The 19,031-nt window shown below is 42.3% G+C and overlaps 1 protein-coding gene across 3 annotated transcripts in view; it reads left to right on the top strand.

Annotated features, from left to right (window-relative positions):
* RB1 (RB transcriptional corepressor 1) overlaps window positions 1-19,031 on the top strand; it is a 167,721-nt gene that overhangs the window by 109,232 nt on the left and 39,458 nt on the right. The window lies entirely within an intron of this gene.

Here is a 19,031-nt window from a genome sequence, read left to right as displayed (position 1 = left end):
TATTCTTGGAGTCCTCGTGATCCAGCACTTTGCCAATCTTCCAGTGTTTTCCTCTTTCCTTTTTATTGGATTAAGTTTCAAAGTGTTGGCCCAAACAGCTTTTCAGATATGGAAAGCCCTTAAATAAGCCCCATTTAAAAAAATGTTTCTTTACCAGTTAACTTTGGAAACAGTTTGTCTTTTAATGACCTTGCCTCCACTTCCTTAGTGAGGGCAAGCTTTTCTTGGGCATACTTTGATGTCTGGGGCAGGAGGAAACAGCTGCTGGGAGGCTGATATAGTTATAAGAGATTTTTTCCTCTCAATCTGTAACCTAGCTCCAAGACTGAAGGTAGGATGGAGGATACATGTGTAACATGGTCCTCTGCTAGAGTGAGGATTGAGTTTGGGCCCTTGATCAACCGCCAGTACTAACAAAGATGGAGCTTCCATCAGCAAGCCTCTTAGTGTCTCCAGATGGGGAGGAGGCAGAGGGGAGCCCATCCCTGCTTTTGCCAACATCAGATTAAATGCCACAAATCATCCCAGGATGTCACAGAGAATGGATTTGCACACCTCTTTAGCAGCACTGCTTCTGTCACCCTCACTTGTACTTAATGTACACTGGCCTGTTGATCGCCATTTTTGGGTGGAACATGTATGCCAGCTACAGGTATAGAGCAGGGAGACAGGTGGGAAATTTCTGTCTATAACAGGCTCCCAGCATCAGCTGCTACAGCTTCTGCTGCTTCCTACCCCAGAGTGCTGGGCACCTTGCCCTCAATTAGGAAATGAATAGGGTCGTTAAATCCTAATGTCCACCTAAAAGTGAACAGGTAATTAAACATTTTATTGAAATAAAACAATTTAGGGGTTTCATTACTTGAAAGCCTTCCAAATTTTCAAAGTTGTTTTGGCCACAAGAGCAACACCATAAAAATGTGTAATAGTCTTTGTTGTAAGAAGAAAAGGAGTACGAGTGGCACCTTAGAGACTAACCAACTTATTTGAGCATAAGCTTTCGTGAGCTACAGCTCACTTCATCGGATGCATGGTTTGTTGTGGTAAGTAGCAAGTCAGTTGCCAGAATCCTGTATGGCTTAGTGTCACATGTAAATAAATTGAATCCTGGACATGTTTTATTAATCTCATTTATTCTGATAGTGACAACACTACTGCAACTCTCTCTGTCCTTTCAGACTATTTAAGCCAATAGAATTCAACATGCTGTTATAACAAACTTAATTTGCTGATAGGTGACTCACCACCATGGGAATCTGTGTACCTTATATGCCTGAAACTGTGTCATTAAAATTTCATGCCCTGCCCCCTATCCACACCCCTGCCCCCTGACAGGTCCCCTGGGACTCCCATGCCTATCTAACCCCCCCATCCCCTCCAACCGCTCCCTGTCCCTTGACTGTCCCCCGGGACCCCCTGCCCTTATCCAACCCCCTCACTCCCCACCCCTTTACCATGCCGCTCAGAGCACCAAGGCTGGCAGCCATGCCGCCCAGCCAGAGCCAGCCACGCTGCCGCGCAGTCTAGAGCACCTGGGTGCGACAGGCCGGTGGCTATTGCAGCTGTGCTGCCTGGAAGGAGCTCGCAGCTCCACCGCCCAGAGCGCTGGTGGCATGGTGAGCTGAGACTGTGGGGGAGGGGTGACAGCAGGGGAGGGGCCGGGGGCTCAAGGGCTGGGGGCTCAAGGGCTGGGCAGGAGGGGTGGCCTGCGGGTCACAGTTTGCCCACCTCTGATCTAGTTATTTTCCACAGATGAGAGATGGCAGTAGAAAGTATTGTATCTATAGTTAACCATTTACATAATTTGTGTTTCTTTTTAATATGTAGATATGTAAAAAGAGGAAGGAATTTGTTATGGTTAAGACATGGGACTGAGAATCACTAGAACTATTCCTGTGCCACAGACTTCCTGTCCGAACCTTGAGTAATCTGCCTACACTTTCTGTTCCTTAGTTTCTCTATCAGTGAAATGGAGATTATACTTGTTATTGCAAAGGGATATTAGGCAATCTTAATTGTTGTGAAGTGCTTTGAGATGCTTGGATGGAGGCCACTATATAATTGTAATTAGTACGATCATTAAAATGCACAGTGAGTAGGAAAATGTTTTTAAGGAAAATTCAAAGTGTGCACATTTGGAAGCATAGATTATTGACAAGGGAAGAGGAATTCTTAAAGGATTTCAGTTAATTTAGCTAAATAAAATGGACAATGCTAATGATCAAAGTATGCAGTTAAGTAAATTGCTAGGTAAAAGTGGTTTACTAGTAGATTTTTATATAACATAGAAAAAAAAATTCTTCATGGAGTTGTGCCAGTTTATATTTTTGTGCTGTATTTAGTACAGAAAAAATCTTAATTAGCTGTGTGCATTGTTCACCACTGAGTTATGATCTCTGATTCATAGAGATGGATGTGGAATCAAACTGAGTGACAGGCGATCAGCAGGAACTATCGCCAATCCCTGAAAGTCTCCAAACGATTTTATTTTCAAAAACAGGATGTTAGAATAACTTTTTAGATATCTATTTCAGATAAATTTCAGATAGCTTTGGGTGTGTTCCTTTATTTCTTAATTTCCTCTGGTTTCCCCCCACTCCTTGGGGAGAACTGCTTAATTGCAAAGATAAAAAGTGCTTTTCTCATAGCTAAACTACACAGTGGAACAACTTTCAGCAGAGCTTTAAAGATTGCGGAGAAAGGGCTTCAGCAGAAGGGCAACACTATAAAATGTTGCTCTTTGGTTTAAAAAAAAAAAAAAAAAAGGCTGTGTTAAGAACTAGATAAATTGATGGAGGCTAGGTCCATCAATGGCTATTAGCCAGGATGGGCAGGGATGGTGTCCCTAGTCTCTGTTTGCCAGAAGCTGGAAATGGGAGACGGGGGATGAATCACTTGATGATTACTGGTACCTGTTCTGTTCATTCCCTCTGGGGCAACTGGCATTGGCCACTGTCGGAAGACAGGATACTGGGTTAGATGAACTTTTGGTCTGACTCAGTATGGCCATTCTTTTGTTCTGTTCTTAAGTTTGGGATATTTTTGGAGTTTAGAGATGAATAGTTTCCTTTGTTAATTTGAAAGACTTGCTAGAAGTTGCAGAGCAAGTGGAGATAACTAATAAAACTTCAGAGAACAACGCTGCACATCAGAGACTAATGATGAAAATGATTATCTACCAGTTCCACTCAGGGTTGTAGTCTGCCATTGGTTTTTAAGTAGCATTCCCCACTGATTTCGAGTTCTGCTTAAAAACTGATTTTACAATGTGGTCTACTTGTAATGATGTTTTAAAGTGAATAACTGCTGAAGAAGTCATCATTGTTAGTAGGAAAATGGAACCATGAAGGATCCTTCCGAACCTGCAAGATTGTAAGATATTGAGGGTATGCTAACAAAAGAGCATCTAGAAATATTAAATTAATTAGTAGGCTGGGAATGGCAAAGGCAAGATCTCAGCATAAGCAAAGTAGTTTTTTACTCATTGGTCAAATAGAAAAAGGGAGAGAAGAAAAATGCAAATATTACAAAAAATTATAAAGAGTATCTTTTATTCAAAGGAGTTCTGAAAGAAGAAGAGATGCAGAATCTGGAAAAATAGATGGAATCTCTAGATTTCTTTGGCACAGTGGTGAAGAGTGATTAAAATAGATTTGGAACTATAGGAAGAAAAAATTAAAATCTGCATGTAAATATTTCCCCATATCTTCAGGCAAGGACATAGCGGCACTATTAATTCAATTTTAGGAATACATAATCACAGATTAATGAGAAAAATCCATTAACACTTGGATACCTAATCAGCAGTTTGAGGTTTTAGAAACTTCAGAATTCATTGTATGGATCTGTTTACAACACTAGTTAAAAAAAAACAAAACTCCATTATTACTTTGCAAAATTCATCACCTTTTGTAGCTTTTGGGAACTAAAGAGTTAGTTCCCACCAACAGTAATCTAACAATTAAACAAATATTATAGCACCGAGGAGAAATTAAAGCAAAGGGCTCTGTTTTGAAGGGCAAATATAGTACCTATCTTTAAAAAAGGGAAACAAAGAGGAACCAGAGAATTATAGATGAGTCAATGTAACTTTGATATCTGGAAAGTTATTGGAACAAATTGTTAAACAATCAACAAGCATCTAGAGGTTAATAGGGTGATTAAGTAATAGGCACTGTGGGTTTGTCAAGAACAAATCAAGAAAAAGTAACCAACCGAATTTCATTCTTTGACAAGGTTACTTGCTTAGTGGCTGGCTGGAAGCAGTAGGTGTGATGTATCCTGATTTTAGTGAGGCTTTTGACACAAGCCTGCATCACAGTCTCATAAGCAAACTAAGGAACTGTGGTCTAGATGAAATTACCATAAGGTGGGTGCACAACTGGTTGAAAAACCATGCTCAGAGAATAGTGATCAATGGTTCTTTCAGTTGTGTCTATATAGTTGTTCCACTTCAGGTGCATATGCGCCTCTCGAGCCCTTGATCAGAGTTTTTCCATTCTCCGTGTCCATTTGGCCTGTGCCATGCGCTCTGTACAGTCTCGTGCTGCACATACAGGGTATATAGAGCTGCGTGGGAGAACTGCCGTCAGTTCCTTCTCTATTGTCTCGGCCTAAGACAGCACTCTAGCACTGTCCACCTTGTGCATGCTGTAGCATGTTTTATAGTTTTTCTGTAGTTAATTTAATGTTTCTAGTTAGTGTTAGTATAAAATTGGTTAGACAATAGATTAAGGTTTGGATTTTTTTCCTCTCCCTCCCCCCCCTTTTTTTGTGGGGGTGGGGGGAGTTTATTTGGTCTGGCTGAGCATACCTTGCTTGTTGCATTCAGATGCTGCCTCTCTTGTTGGGAGGTTGTCCCAATCAGCAGTGGACAGTCTAAGTGTATCCATTGTTTGGCAGAGTCCTGTATCTCCCAAAGGTGTAACCTTTGTCAGGCTCTCAAGTCTAGAGCATGGAAGAATCAGGAGACCAAACTGAAGCTTCTGATGGTGGTGCATTCCCTTCGAGCCATTTCCAAGTCAGGTAAGGATACTGCCCCCTGTTCATGTGTTTCTAGACAGATCCAGTGCTCCTTCAACTTTGACTGAGGTCTCTGCTAAAAGGGGGAAGACTTCAGAGTACTTGGAAAAGGCTCCAAAGATGGGCTTTGTCTGCCACTACAAGGAGATAGCTCCCAGAAAGCCCAGTCTCCCACTAAGTCTATGGTCAGATGCCTTGATGTTTAGACTTGGTACCATGGAGGTGGTGGACTCTTCCTCTGGTACTGGCAGGGCTGGAGATCCCAGAGCACTTCAGAGGAGCTTGGCTCCAGCAGGGCCCTGGTACCATTGGTGAAGGATAGGAAGACCTAGGACAGATGCTTCTCCAGAAAGGTACTTCAGACTTGGTGCCTTCATATTTGGCTCCATTGGTACTGGCAAAATTGAAAAGCCAGACACCTTCGGGCCCGGCATCTGCATGCTCAGATCAGTGGTACCATCCACTTCAACTGTTGCATTGGTACCGACACCTCAGTACCACAGGAATTCTGCTACTCCAGGGACTTGTCAGTGTTATGAAAGTGGGAGTTCCTACTGCATATGGGTACTGAATAACTCTTGATGCCGAGACCCTGGTCTTTGGATTACTGTTGCTTCCTGGTACCACAGGATTCTCCACCCTTTTCTGCTCCCCCTCCATCCCATTGGAGGACATTGAGGAGGATGAAGGAGACATTCAGTCAGTCTCCTCCTTATCAGTGCGCTGTTCCCCTTCACATCATTACAGAAACCCATACTTTGACAAGGATCCTTATTCATGTCAGGGATGGTGGGCTCAGTCCTGGATACCAACCCTTCTACCATATAGGCCCTCACAATGGCCATGCTGGGATGTTTGGGTAGTGTATTGGAAGCAGTTTGCCAGACCTCCAGCTCCATTGTACCAGGAGACTAGGGTAACACAGTCTCCTTCATCAAACTCCCAACATGAGGAGAACTTTGAGGAACAGGTGGCTAGGGGAGACAAAGAGGTCACCCCTCAAACTTCTGTTTTGTTCTCATATCCAGATGAGGCAGTCATGACTCCACCACTATCTACATATTACAGTTTCCACCAATTCTAAGACCTTGTGAAGAGGATGGCTGACACCCTCCAGATACCTCTTAAGGAAGTTAAAGACACAACACAAGCTTCTGGAAGTTCTGCCATTGGCAACATCCATCAGGATTGTGCTCCTGGATCCAGCAAAGACTCTGTGGCAAATTCCTGCCACCAGCCTGCCAACTTGTAAAAAGTATTATGTTCCCCCGTGACTCAGAATTTTTGTTTCCCCACCCCACACTTAATTCCCTGGTGATGGATGTCACAAATAAGCATCATAAACAGCATTACTGGCCAGAAGAGGTTAGACCTTTTTGGCCGAAAGGCATACTTATCCGCAACCCTCCAATTTCAGATTGCAAACTCATCAGGCAGTCATGGCCAAGTATGGCTTCACAAATTGCAACAAGTTTGCAACCTTTATAGAATATCTTCCGCAGGAGCATAGAGAGCACTTCCAGGCCATCATTAAGGAGGGTTGATGATTAGCTAGAACCCCTGTCCAAGCATCCTTGGATGTTATGGACATGGCTGCTAGATCCGTCTCCACAGCAGTTAGCATTATGGTTCCAGCTGTCTGCTGTTGTGGTTCCTAAAGAGGTTCAGAATACTTCTGAAGACCTCCTGTTTGATGATCAGAAGCTCTTCTTGGGGACTACAGACAAGTCCCTGCACGTGCTGATGGACTCCAGGGCCACATTGTGGTCTTTGGGTATATACAATTCTATGAATAAGAGGAGAGTTAGCAGGTCTCAAACTGCCCAGAGATCACTCCCAGCCCAGTTCTCTGGATTTCACAGACTCATTGAACCCATTAGAAAGAGACAAAAATTCCAGAGGAAAAGAGCTTCTCATCCTCTGTCAGCGACACCCAGTCATCCTCAAAACAACAATTTTGATGGGTTAGTCAAGGCTTGACTCCTCTGTCCCTCTAGTTTGCAAGCTGCAACCTTTCGCACACCTTCCCTCTTTTGGAGACCACCTTTCCCATTTCCAACAGGCCTGATAGTACATTACAGCAGACAGGTGGGTTATGGAAGTTATAACATTGGGCGACACCAGCCACTTTATGTCCCTGCCTCCCTCTCTCCCACCCGCGTTCCCCTCTCTTCAGGAACCCCTCTCACGAGACTATGCTGAGTCAAGAGATACACTCTCTCCTTCATTTAAGGAGTGACAGAACTGGTCCCATTCCTTCACAGGTATAAAGGGTTTTACTCAAAGTATTTTCTCATGCCAAAGAAGGATGGAGGGTGGAGACCGATTTTAAGTCTGAGACAACTGAACAAATTTGTAAAGTCTCAAAAGTTCAGGGTGGTGACTCTGGCAGCTATAATCCCTTCTCTAGAGGCAGGAGATTGGTTTTTGGTCCTCGATCTACAGGAGGCCTATTTCCATTGTAGCAATACGTGTCCTGCCTCGCACCCTCCCCATCCCAGGAAATACTCATTTTCACTTTGGGCTAGAATCATTTTCAATATCCCATTGTGCACCTAGTAACTGAAACTGGCTTGGAGATTAATCAGGCTTGTTGTACAAAGCATAATGGATGGTGGCTGTGTGAATGTTATGCTACAGTTGATACCAAGAACACAAAAAGAGGCTGGGCCCAATTGATACAAAAAGAATTAGTCAATGAGGTGGTCCGAATACAAGATGTGGTATGTACCATAGGATATTCCAATTTTTCTATACATGGAACTACTTGCCCTGGAAGCAATACAGGATTTTGTGTGAAAGTCACAAGCACAGTCCAAATTGGAACCCATGCCTTTGGCCAACAAGTAGTGTCAGCACTGCCACTGAAATTATTACTCCTCCTGGAAAACTACAAGATTTACTAATTGAATTGTTCCCCCACTGGAGCTATTACAATTGGACATACATGATTTGATGGCAAGAATCAAGGAAGTCTTAATACCCATAGCTCATCTTATCCAACAACAAATAGAAGAAGCAGAACATGCACAAAGAGAGGTGGAAACTCTGCACCCAGTAGTCAGGTTAGTTAGTGTAATATTGATGGGAAAACAAGCCATAACAGTAATTGCTCTGATGGTAATGTGTTGCTACATGCAATGTAAACCAAAAAAGCCACAGTACAACACCGGGTTGAGAAAGGAATGGAACTAGCTATCACCACTGCTGTAGTAATGAATAATCATTGTAAGGAATAATCAAATGCTTATCAATGTTTTAAATGTAAATGTTTGTAATTATATAGTTTGTAATGGTGGCTGGATATCTGTATAACTGGATACTTTGTGAGGTGTGTTGGACCAAATGTGTCCTATAAGGAATGTTTAAGGTACAAGCATATATATATTCATATATACATATATGTACATTAGCTACATATGTATACCAACTATCCACATTACTCATATATTATCATTTATTGCAAGTTATATCAGGAATATATATGGTATTCATCTATTCAAGGAAATGATCATGTAATCCCTCGTATATATCGCTGTCTTACTCTAAGATATACGCATAATACACTTCTAATCCTGACCAAAGCCCTTCTCAACGATGACCAACTAAGTATAAAGGCTTCCTCATGCCGCCCAAAAAGTTATCAAAGACCAACTCTAGACCCCACATGTCAGTCATGGTCATGGGCCTAACATTCCCAGGCTCACCATAAGGGACTAGACATAACTGGAAAATAAAATCTGTCCATCAGTCGTATGAGGGAATGTGCAGACTAAGAGACAGATGGGGCATGAATATGTGGATGGTAAAGTAAGGAGACCACATAAGTGTTCATCCCACTAGGTCATCTTGAGTCCATGCATTGTGTTTTTTCGGGATGATGGGTAAACATCCTCCCCATAAAAAGACAAAAAGTGGGAGAATGTAGTAGAAAGAGATACTGAGACATAAGGCCTTGTATCAGAGGCCTGGTATGAGGCCTGAGGCCTGAACTAAAGTAGCGGTCAAAGCTTTGCTGATATAAAGCAAAGTTAAGTTATGAGCAAGAGGCAGGCCCTGCTCACAGAATCTGGCAAGAACAGGGCTGATATTGCAGAAATATACATTCCTAAGTAGTGCTAGGTACTCACACAAACACATTCCAGAAGGGTGGTACCAGAACACCTTGGCACCAAACACATTGCCCAAAGATAACAATAACGCACTGACCTATCCTAAAGATAAGGTCAGGATGACAACATGATGGATAGAGATACTTTGACCGAATCAACAGGTACAAGGTAATGGGTGGTGGTATGCTATGTCAGAAGGTGGCACCTAGCTACGTCAGTGGCAATATGGGCAATATGTAACTTGTTTGTACTGGGGTATAAAGAGGTATCTCAGAGGGAGTGTCTCTGGTTGGCCTAGGGAGGAACGGAAAGTCCTGTCTTTCACTGAGCTGGTCCATTGTTACGGGCATATATGTATTAGTGATCCAGTAGAGTCTGCAGGATACTAGTGCCATGCTTTGTTGACACTAAACCTCGCTGGGAGCCTTTGTATCGTAATGGATCTTGTGGTCATTGGGTGCTTCACTGGAGGTCTGCTGGGCCAGTTACCTGTGCAGAGCTGGGACAGCATACAGAGGGAACACACACAGCCAAACCTCTATCAACACTGAGTACTTCCCTTCAGCCTCTCTTTGGCCCCTCTTCGGCCCAAAGGATGTTCACAAAGGTTCTAGGAGTAGTGGCTGCTTACTTTCAATGAGAAGCAATTTTTGTCTTTCTGTATCTCGATGACTGGCTACTCAAGGGCCAGTCTTAGGACGCAGTACTAACTTCCACCTAGACATACTCTCCCTTCTAGGAATTGGATCTCCAGCTAAACGATATTAGGAAAAACTTTCTAACTATAAGGCTAGTTATGCACTGCAATAAGGTATAGGGGGGCTGTGGAATCCCTTTCATTCATGGCTTTAAGAACAGGTTAGACAGACACCTGTCATGGATGTTCTAGGTATACTTGACCTAGCCTTAGTGCAAAGGGGTGGACTAGATAACCTCTCGTGGACCCTTCCAGCCCTACATTTCTGCGACTCTATGGCTCTCCAGCATCGTTGTTGCCTGGATCAATGAGCTACGTTACTTTACAAAGCAAAGATTGCTTCCATTGGGAGCCCTCACATACAAGATGTCATTGGCCTCATCCTTTCTTGCTGACACCTCCAGTAGACCTATAAACTGTGGTTTTCAGATTGACCTCTAATGTAGTGGCATGCAGGCGTTTATGGAAAAGTAGTGGAAGAAGGACCCTCCGGCGAACCACATGCTAGTTATGGCAAAATATTCTTGAGGCAAATTGTTTGTCAGTCTAGAAAGGCTTAGCAGATAAGGAAAAGCAATCTTTGCCATCTTCGAGACAGTTACAAAGAGGAGGAGATAGGAGAAGACATTCTTTCATCCCTTTTCTCATAACAAACCCTATAGGAAACGTCAGTTTTATAGGGCTTTCTGTCCTAGGGTAATTTGGAGGAAAAGTAGTTCTTTCACATAAACGGCATCTAAAGATTTAGCGGAAGTGTATGATCACCTGTTTTGAGTGTGTGGTAGGGTAGCCTTGCTCAGAGGAAAGATTATACCGGTAATCCTAGAGTATTGTCAAGTAACTAAATACATAGAAACATTAGGTCTAGGTAGAAACTAAATATTCATTATTTCAAGAGGAAGCCTCTCCAAGAGAACTTGTAAAATGGGATGGAAATTAATTTTTATGGAGTGGCAACCAAAATCAAATTAGGACAGATGAGTCTTGAAATGATCAGAGAATAGGATGTGCAGTCAAGCTGGTAAAATAATGAAAACCAACATATATTCAGTTGCCAGTCCCAAGAGATATAGAAAAGCAGGTGGCAGTGAAGTTGTACTCTCCAGTACTTACTCCTGTGACAGGTTCCTCCCAAGGTGCCACCTGAAACTGGGGTACCACTGAGCCGTCTGGCTCACCACCCTAGGCTCCCGGTCACACTGTGCTGCTGTGGCAAGCTGCAGACCCGCTCTCGGTCCTGTACCTCCTCCAGAATTCACACAGGTAGGGACACACCCAGCTGCAGTTACATGCAGGTTGTCTGACCAACCACTGCATGAACCAACAATAGAGAAGCTACAGCCAAAATAACCACCAGCTCCCTAGTCTAGGCCTCCAGAGCTGCCATCCTGCCCTGGTCAAAACACTGACCAGTATGAATTTATTACCCGATTTGCCTCTCCCTCAATGTGGAGAGAAATATGCAACAAGCCTGTGTTAAACCAAGCTGAGATTTTTTCCCCAGACATTTCACTTAAAGGCACACTGGGTTTAGATTAAAACATAAGACAAGTTTATTATTTACAAAAGATAGATTTTTAAGTGATTATAAGGGATAGCAAACAGATCAAAGCAGATTACCTAGCAGATAAGCTTAGTTTGCATTTTTATTTAACATACTAGATAGATTGGATATGAATCAGCAGTTTCTTACCCTGAGTGATGGTGTAAGCAGACTTGCAGATTCTTAAGGCACAAGCTGCATTTGCTTTGCAGCTTGGGTTTCCTAGGTTTTCATACACAGGATAGAAATCTCTTTAGCCTGGGTCCAGCACTTCCCTCGGTTCAGTCTTTGTTCCTCAGGTGTTTCCAGGAGTCCTCTTGTGTGGGGAGTGAAAAAACAATACATGGTGTCACTCCCTGCCTTATATAGCTTTAGCAGTGGGCGAGAAACCTTTGTTTCAAAAACTTGGTTCCCAGACCACTTTCTGGAAAAATACTGACATCTCAAGATGGAGTCCACATTCATGTGGCTTGGTCACATTCCCTTGCATACCTGGATGAATCATAGCAGCCATTACTTACAGGCTGTCTGGAATGTTTACATGAAGGTTAAGTTCTTCCAGGCTCCATTTTCTTTGCTGATGGGTTATCAGCACTGTCTGGCTTCTTCATTGTTGTACAAGAAAGGTTAGTTGTGGGTGTCACCTAGAGTATGCACATTTGAAATACAGATACATAGTCAATATTCATAGCTTTAGATACAAAAATGATACATGCATACAAATAGGATAATCCTATTCAGCAAATCATAACTTTTCCAATGACACCTCGTATGACCCATCTTGTACAAAATGCATCATAATTATGCAATAATCATATCATAATATCACTGTGAAGAATATAGGATGCAGTGTCACAACTACTATATATCATTTTGGATAAAACGGGACCAGAGTTATGCAAATTTAAAGGCCCTGAACAAGTATGCAGGTAAGATCATGTGCAGAATGGAGACTGATATCTGCACAAGCACAGTATATAGTCATCTCTGGGCTTGAAAGATTCACTCGCATCAGTAGACTTGATGGCAGCATATCTTTACTTTCTGATCTCTGATCAGTACAGGAATAATAGCTGCTACCCGTGCAGATTTCTCAAATGATTTACAAGGCTATCCAGAGTGTTTGCAGAAGTGCTAACTGCAACTCTAAGAATAGAAACATTTCTATCTTTTTTTCTCTCTTCATTGTCATCCCAGTAAGTTCAAGAAACTGCCACAAGTCTCATTACGGACAAATTTGTATTGAAGTGAGATACAGTAACTTAGTTTACACACAAGACCATGTAAAACTCAGGCTAATCATAGACTTCAAAGTGGTCTTATTGTTTTGTATAATGGAAAATTTGACTTAATACAGTTCTGTAGTATAATCTGTTATTCTTCGTTTATATGTAGGGAAGAGGAAATTTGGATGAAAGGATCTGTTGAACCAGCCAGTACTTCATTAATTATGCCTAGAAATGCTGAGTCCCCAGATTCTCATCCATTGTACAGCATTGCCATTGCCAACCCCTAACATTTTAAATAGTCATGAGTCAAGTTCCTCCCTTAGCCCTCTGTGAAAATCATCATGATTGCCTTAAAAATCATGAGACTTTAAAAATAATATATATTTGGGTTCCTTGTATTTGCCTTCTGGTTTTTGATCCCTTAAAATTCACAATTTCAAGCTTTTTTCTGTGACCATGAGGGCTAGAAACTTAAAAAAAAGAGAGAGAGAGAGAGAGCTATGATTCTCTCAAGCTGGGGCTTTAAGAAAAACACCAAATCACAAACCTTGTGATAAAATTGTGAGAGTTGGCAACATTGATCATTTCTGAGCGATTGTAGCCTCTACTACTTCCGTTGACCTCCTGTTCCATAGCTCAAAGCTTTGATTAAAAGTCTTGTGTGTAAAACTTGTAAGATTCTAAATATTTCCTGTAGAATACTAACTCCCGTGGGCTATATTCACGTCTTACTAGCTGTATCCCCCAAAATATTTCAGATGTAAAACATTGATGCTGGAAGCACAAGTACTTGGGTTGGAAACCTTTTAGTGCCAGTATGTTAAATAGAAGTTTAAACAAAAGTTATTTAAAAACAAAAAGGAAGTTTAGATTGAAATTAGAGTGTTTCAGCCCTTTGTTTGGTGCTTATGGTTGTGTGACTTTGATGCTACTTCTCTTTTGTCCTTTCTGGAATGACTTTAATCTTCATAAGAAAACTACCACTATTTCTCAACTTTTCATGGAAAGAGGAACTGATTTTTCTTTTCTCTTGCCTGTAGCGTGACATAACTTTTTTGCCAACAGGATCCTCGTGTTTTTGATCCAGGGCTATACAAATAAAGGTCTTCTAGCACTGTGGCAAATATCTGTTATGCCAGAGGTGGGCAAACATTTTGGCCCGAGGGCCACATCTGGGTATGGAAATTGTATTGGGGTTGGGGTGCAGGAGAGAGTGAGGGCTCTGGCTGGGGGTGCGAGCTCTGGGGTGGGGCTCAGGATGAGGGGTTTGGGTGTAGGAGGGTGCTCCAGGCTGGGACTGAGGGGTTAGGCGTGTGGGAGGGGGCTCGGGGCTAGGACAGGGGATTGGGGCATGGGGTGGGGAGGGAGAGGTGAGGGCTCTGGCTGGCGGTGAGGACTCTGGGGTGGACTGGGGATGAGGGGTTTGGGGTGCAGGAGGGTGCTCCGGGCTGGGGCAGAGGGTTTCGGAGGGTGGAAGAGGGATCAGGGCAGGGGTGCAGGGGGTTGGGCCCTGAGAAGGGGTAGAGGTGCGGGCTCCGGGTGGCGCTTACCTCAAGCAGCTCCCGGAAGCAGCGGCATGTCCCCCCTTCAGCTCATATATGGAGGTGCGGCCAGGCAGTTTTGCATGCTGCCCCGTCAACAGGTGCTGCCCTTGCAGCTCCCATTGGCCACAGTTCCCGTCCAATGGGAGCTGCAGGGGCGGTGCTGGGGTAGAGGCAGCATGTGAAGCCCCCTGGCTGCCCTTACGCATAGGAGCCAGAGGGGGGACATGCTGCTGCTTCCGGGAACCATGAGGAGCTGCGGCATATGCACATAGAGTGGCCCCTGACCCCGCTCCCCAGCCAGATTAAGTTGGCTGGCAGGCCGGATGTGGCCCGTGGGCCATAGTTTGCCCACCCCGTGTTATGCCATATTTGGACTGCTGTGCCTAATTTTGGACAACTTACGCTAAACAACTAAAGCAGAGTCGTGTTTGTGGGTTTTTTAAGGTTTTAATTCAAAATACTTTTAAAAGGAATGCAATCAACTGGAAATCTAGTCATTTAAGAAAAAAATTAGGAACATAGAGGCTGTGTAGAGGTGACGTTTTAGGAATGTTAAGAAGGAAGTGGAAGAGGCTTAATTAATTAATTGGGAGGCTATTCCGAACATAGTTGGTGAGAGGGAAAAAACCACAGTATTTATAGAAAAAAGGAGCTGTTAGAAGAGGGGCTTGGGTAGAAGAGGTAGTGTTAGGAAGATATCAGATGAATAGTAAGTAGAGGTGGAATTGTGTAGAGTTTTAAATATCAGGGTGTGGGAAGTTTAGACCTGGATGAAGGGTAACTGGGATTAGGACAGGTAATGCCTATTAAATAGGAAAGGAGAAAGTGTTCTTACAACTACAAATGCTCCTAGGTGTTATGGTAACACAATTAATAAAAAAAAAAATGTAGAAAATATGAAGCTGATTGTCACCTCCTAATGCCGTGCTCAGGCAGCATTTCATTTTAGTGATTAGGTAGCTGTGGAGAAGAGAAAATAACATCTGTTTCCCAAATGCCATCTTTCCAGAGTGCTTGAGGCATAGTGCACAACAAAGTAAGTACAACCACAATTAAAAACATATAATTAAAAATTCCTTCAAGTACTGGAGTTTCTGATGGGAATGGGAAAATAATTTAAATAAGGAGTCAAGAATAAGTTTGCAGTATCCAAAGGTACTAATACTAGTTAGTGTGGCTTCCTTGCCAGTGTAAACAGCTTTTTGTGATGGTCTTGCAAGTGCAGTGGTGGCTAAAACAAGGATCCTGTTGTACCTGGGTTTGAATTGCAGTTTATTCCAATACAGGATATGGAGCAAAAGAGTTTCCTGCAGCAGAAACTGAAATATGATGGAGAAAGCTTCGTGTAGCCATAGTCAAAAGGACAAGGGTGCCAAGGTGATTGCTTGCTGGTTCTCAAACCTTCATTCTGCCTAAGCTTCTTTTCAGGATCTGTTTCTACTCTTGTGAGGACTAGCTACTTGCTAAGCAGGCTACTTGTTAGGATCATATTATTCCATATAGTTCTAACTGAGGTATTAGGTCTTCTTGCCTGGTTACTTGCAGTCACTGAATTAAGTGCTTGCAGCCTCTTGCAATCCTGACAGCACTTGCAGGAGCCTCTGATTTAACATTAGAGGGTTTTAACTCCTGCTTACCAGTTATAGTGTAAAGTGCACAGTCCTATTCCTATACTGTGTTTTTCTTAAAATACAATATTATGCAATTGTTTGACAACTTCACCACTGCTACATTTTAGTTCTCCCTGTTCCAAGATACAACCACTTTATCTTCTTGGCATTTATTAAAGTCATGTGTGTACACAGGAAGCTGGATCTGTGTGAAAGGATAAGGTTAAAAGGTGTGCTTCAACTACAAGTGCTGCAAAGAAGTTGGTGGAATTATAGACTGATGAAAAGATTGTGTTTGGTACTAAAGTGCAAACTATATCAAACCAGTGTACCAACAGTATTCCTGTATGGTCTGGAAGCAGATGCACTAAATGAAACAGACATCAGGCTAGAGGCACTAGAGATAAGAGTTGCTCTTTGGACGAGGACAGGTATAAAGTGGAATGATTTTAAGACAAAGTTAGACGAAGAGTAGGATGCAAAATCAGGAGTGGGATTGGCTGCAATCGAAAAGATAATGGTGAGGATGCTGCAGAAGAGAAACATGATAGGATGCCAAAGAAAATACCACAAATGCAATCAGGGGCAGTCCCACCGAGAAGCCAATCACTGACTAGATGGCAGGATGTCGTAGGGAGGGATATGAGTAGTCTGGGCCTAATGGAGGAGCAAGCCATGCAGAGGAATGAAAGGTGGTGATATACTGCTCCCTGTGTCTGTAAAGATATTTTGGAATAAGAAGATGATTATGAACTGTTGAAAGAATTTACATTATTTATTCAACAAGATCTATATTAATTTCCATAGTTAATAGCTTATGTCATTTCTCTGGTTTCCTTCACAAAACTGGATTGTAAAAAGTTGAACTCAAAAAATGTTTCACTGTTGGAGTTCAAGCTGATAGCTAATTAGTACAGATAAATGCTGACATGAAACAGCTTGTCCAGCTAAGAAAGAAATGCTGACAAAAAGCTAAAGAGCAGAACTTGACTTTCACTTAAAAAAAAAAAAAAAAAAAAAAAAGCTATGCAGCATTATTTTCTAAAATGTAAAAAAGCCAAAAACCTATTATACTCTAGGTTACAAGGTTATGATTAACAGCTGTAGTCAAATTAATTGATGCCATTAGTAAAAGTAAAAAAGAAAAGAAAAAAGTATACAGCACTAAAAGCACAGCAGCAGGTTCCCCGCCCCTCCCCCCCCCCCCCCATATTCTGAACAATTTTGGGAGTACATTTTTTCATGCATTAAAGTTTTCTTGCTGAATGTCATTTACATCAGGAGTTATATTTCCAGGGTCTGGCAATCATCGGCCACACAGAAGGTGCAAAAAAAAAAAAAAAAAAAAAAAACGGGGGGGGGGCCCGGGACTAGGATGGTGCTTTCCCAACTCTCACATTTTCCCCTCATAGAATCCTGGATTCTAGAATAGAGCAAGGCATACTTCTGGAGTGGGGTGGGGAGAAAGGGTTAAAGACAGGGAAGTGGGAGAATGTGTAGTACAGATCAGGCTAATACCAAAGATGGCTTACTACATACAATTGTTTTGTAAGGTACTTTATGAAAATCTGTCAGTGAAAAGCTTTATGATAGGAAATGTCAATTTTATTTCTGTCCCGGGACCTTCAGGGCCTGCACAGCACAGGGACCATCAGTCCTGCACAACACCTGAATCTTAGAAGGGCTGAAACTAAACTTCTGCAGTGCAACTCTGCAAAAGGACCTCTGTTCTTGAAAGACCTTAGCTCTGCCATGTGGAATTTAGTAGCTTTGGTGGAGCTGCAAAGCTCAGCCTCATATACATTTCAGTCAGTACAGTCCTAAAGGAAAGCCATTCCAGCACATGGAGGTCTTATTAATTTACCCATAAATAAGGAGGATGAAAATGAGCAGAGTAGTAATAAATTATGCACTAGTGCTGCTTTTCTGTGAGAGAGGTTTGGGTGACAGAAGCTGGGAAAATAAGCACTAAGGTGAAATCTTGCCGACAATGAAGTCAATGGAAATTTTACCATTGACTTTAATGGGGCCGGGATTTCCGCCTAGGTATCCAACCCCTTCTCAGTTCCTGTTTCATGTGTTGCGCTGTGGCCTGCCAATGAAACCTTTTAAGTGTTAAGGACAAATATGAAATCACCACAAGATCTCTCTAGCCTGGAGCTGACAAACTGTCAACTGGAGGAACTGAAAGAGTGCGATCGGGAAGATAAAATATGCTGTAAATTAAGAAAGTTCTGAAGTCCCATAAGACAGTAGCTGATATGAAATCTCCTAGCTAAAATTTTTCTCATTGATGTTAATGGCAAAACATCCATTGACTTCATTGTGAACAGAACGGGGCATATCGTTGGTTTGTCTGCTTCATAGTGACTATGGAAAATTGAGATTGAAGGACCGAGGGGGAAGTCTTGGTTATTTAAACTTAAAAAACAATCAGACTGCCAGATTTACAACTAGAAAATTGTCTCATCTGAATTGCTATGAATGGTATAAGTGTGTAAAAAAAAAAAAAAAAAACCCCAACAACCAAGGATTCCTTTTGGCACCTTAGACACTAACAAATTTATTTGGGCATAAGCTTTCGTGGGCTAGAACCCACTTCATCAGATGCATGATGTGGAAAATACAGTAGCAGGTATAAATACACAGCCCATGAAAAGATGGGAGTTGCCATACCAAGTGGGAGGTCAGTCTAATGAGACAATTCACTTAACAGTAGGATATACCAAGGGAGGAAAAATCACTTGTGTAGTGGTAATGAGTGGCCCATTTCAAACAGTTGACAAGAAGGTGTGAGTAACAGTATGGGGAAATGAGGTTTTATAATGACCCATCCACTCCCAGTCTTTATTCAGGCCTAATTTGATGGTGTCCAGTTTGCAAATTAATTCCAGTTCTGCAGTTTCACGTTGGAGTCTGTTTTTTGAAGTTTTTTTTGCTGAAGAATTGCCATTTTTAGGTCTGTTGTTGAGTGACCAGGAAGGTTGAAGTGTTCTCCTACTGGTTTTTGAATATTATAATTCCTGATGTCAGATTTGTGTCCATTTATTCTTTTGCGTAGAGACTGTCCGGTTTGGCCAATGTACATGGTAGAGGGGCATTGCTGGCACATGATGGCATATATCACATTGATAGATGTGCAAGTGAATGAGCCCCTGATGTTGTGGCTGATGTGGTTAGCTCCTATAATAGTGTCTCTTGAATAGATATGCGGACAGAGTTGGCACCAGGGTTTGTTGCAGGGTTTGGTTCCTGGGTTGTTGTTTTTGTTGTG

Source organism: Chelonia mydas, chromosome 1, assembly GCF_015237465.2.
Source record: "Chelonia mydas isolate rCheMyd1 chromosome 1, rCheMyd1.pri.v2, whole genome shotgun sequence".
NCBI classification, from domain to species: Eukaryota; Metazoa; Chordata; order Testudines; family Cheloniidae; genus Chelonia; species Chelonia mydas.
Note: the sequence above shows the minus strand (reverse complement) of the source record. Positions and strands in the feature narration are given on the sequence as shown.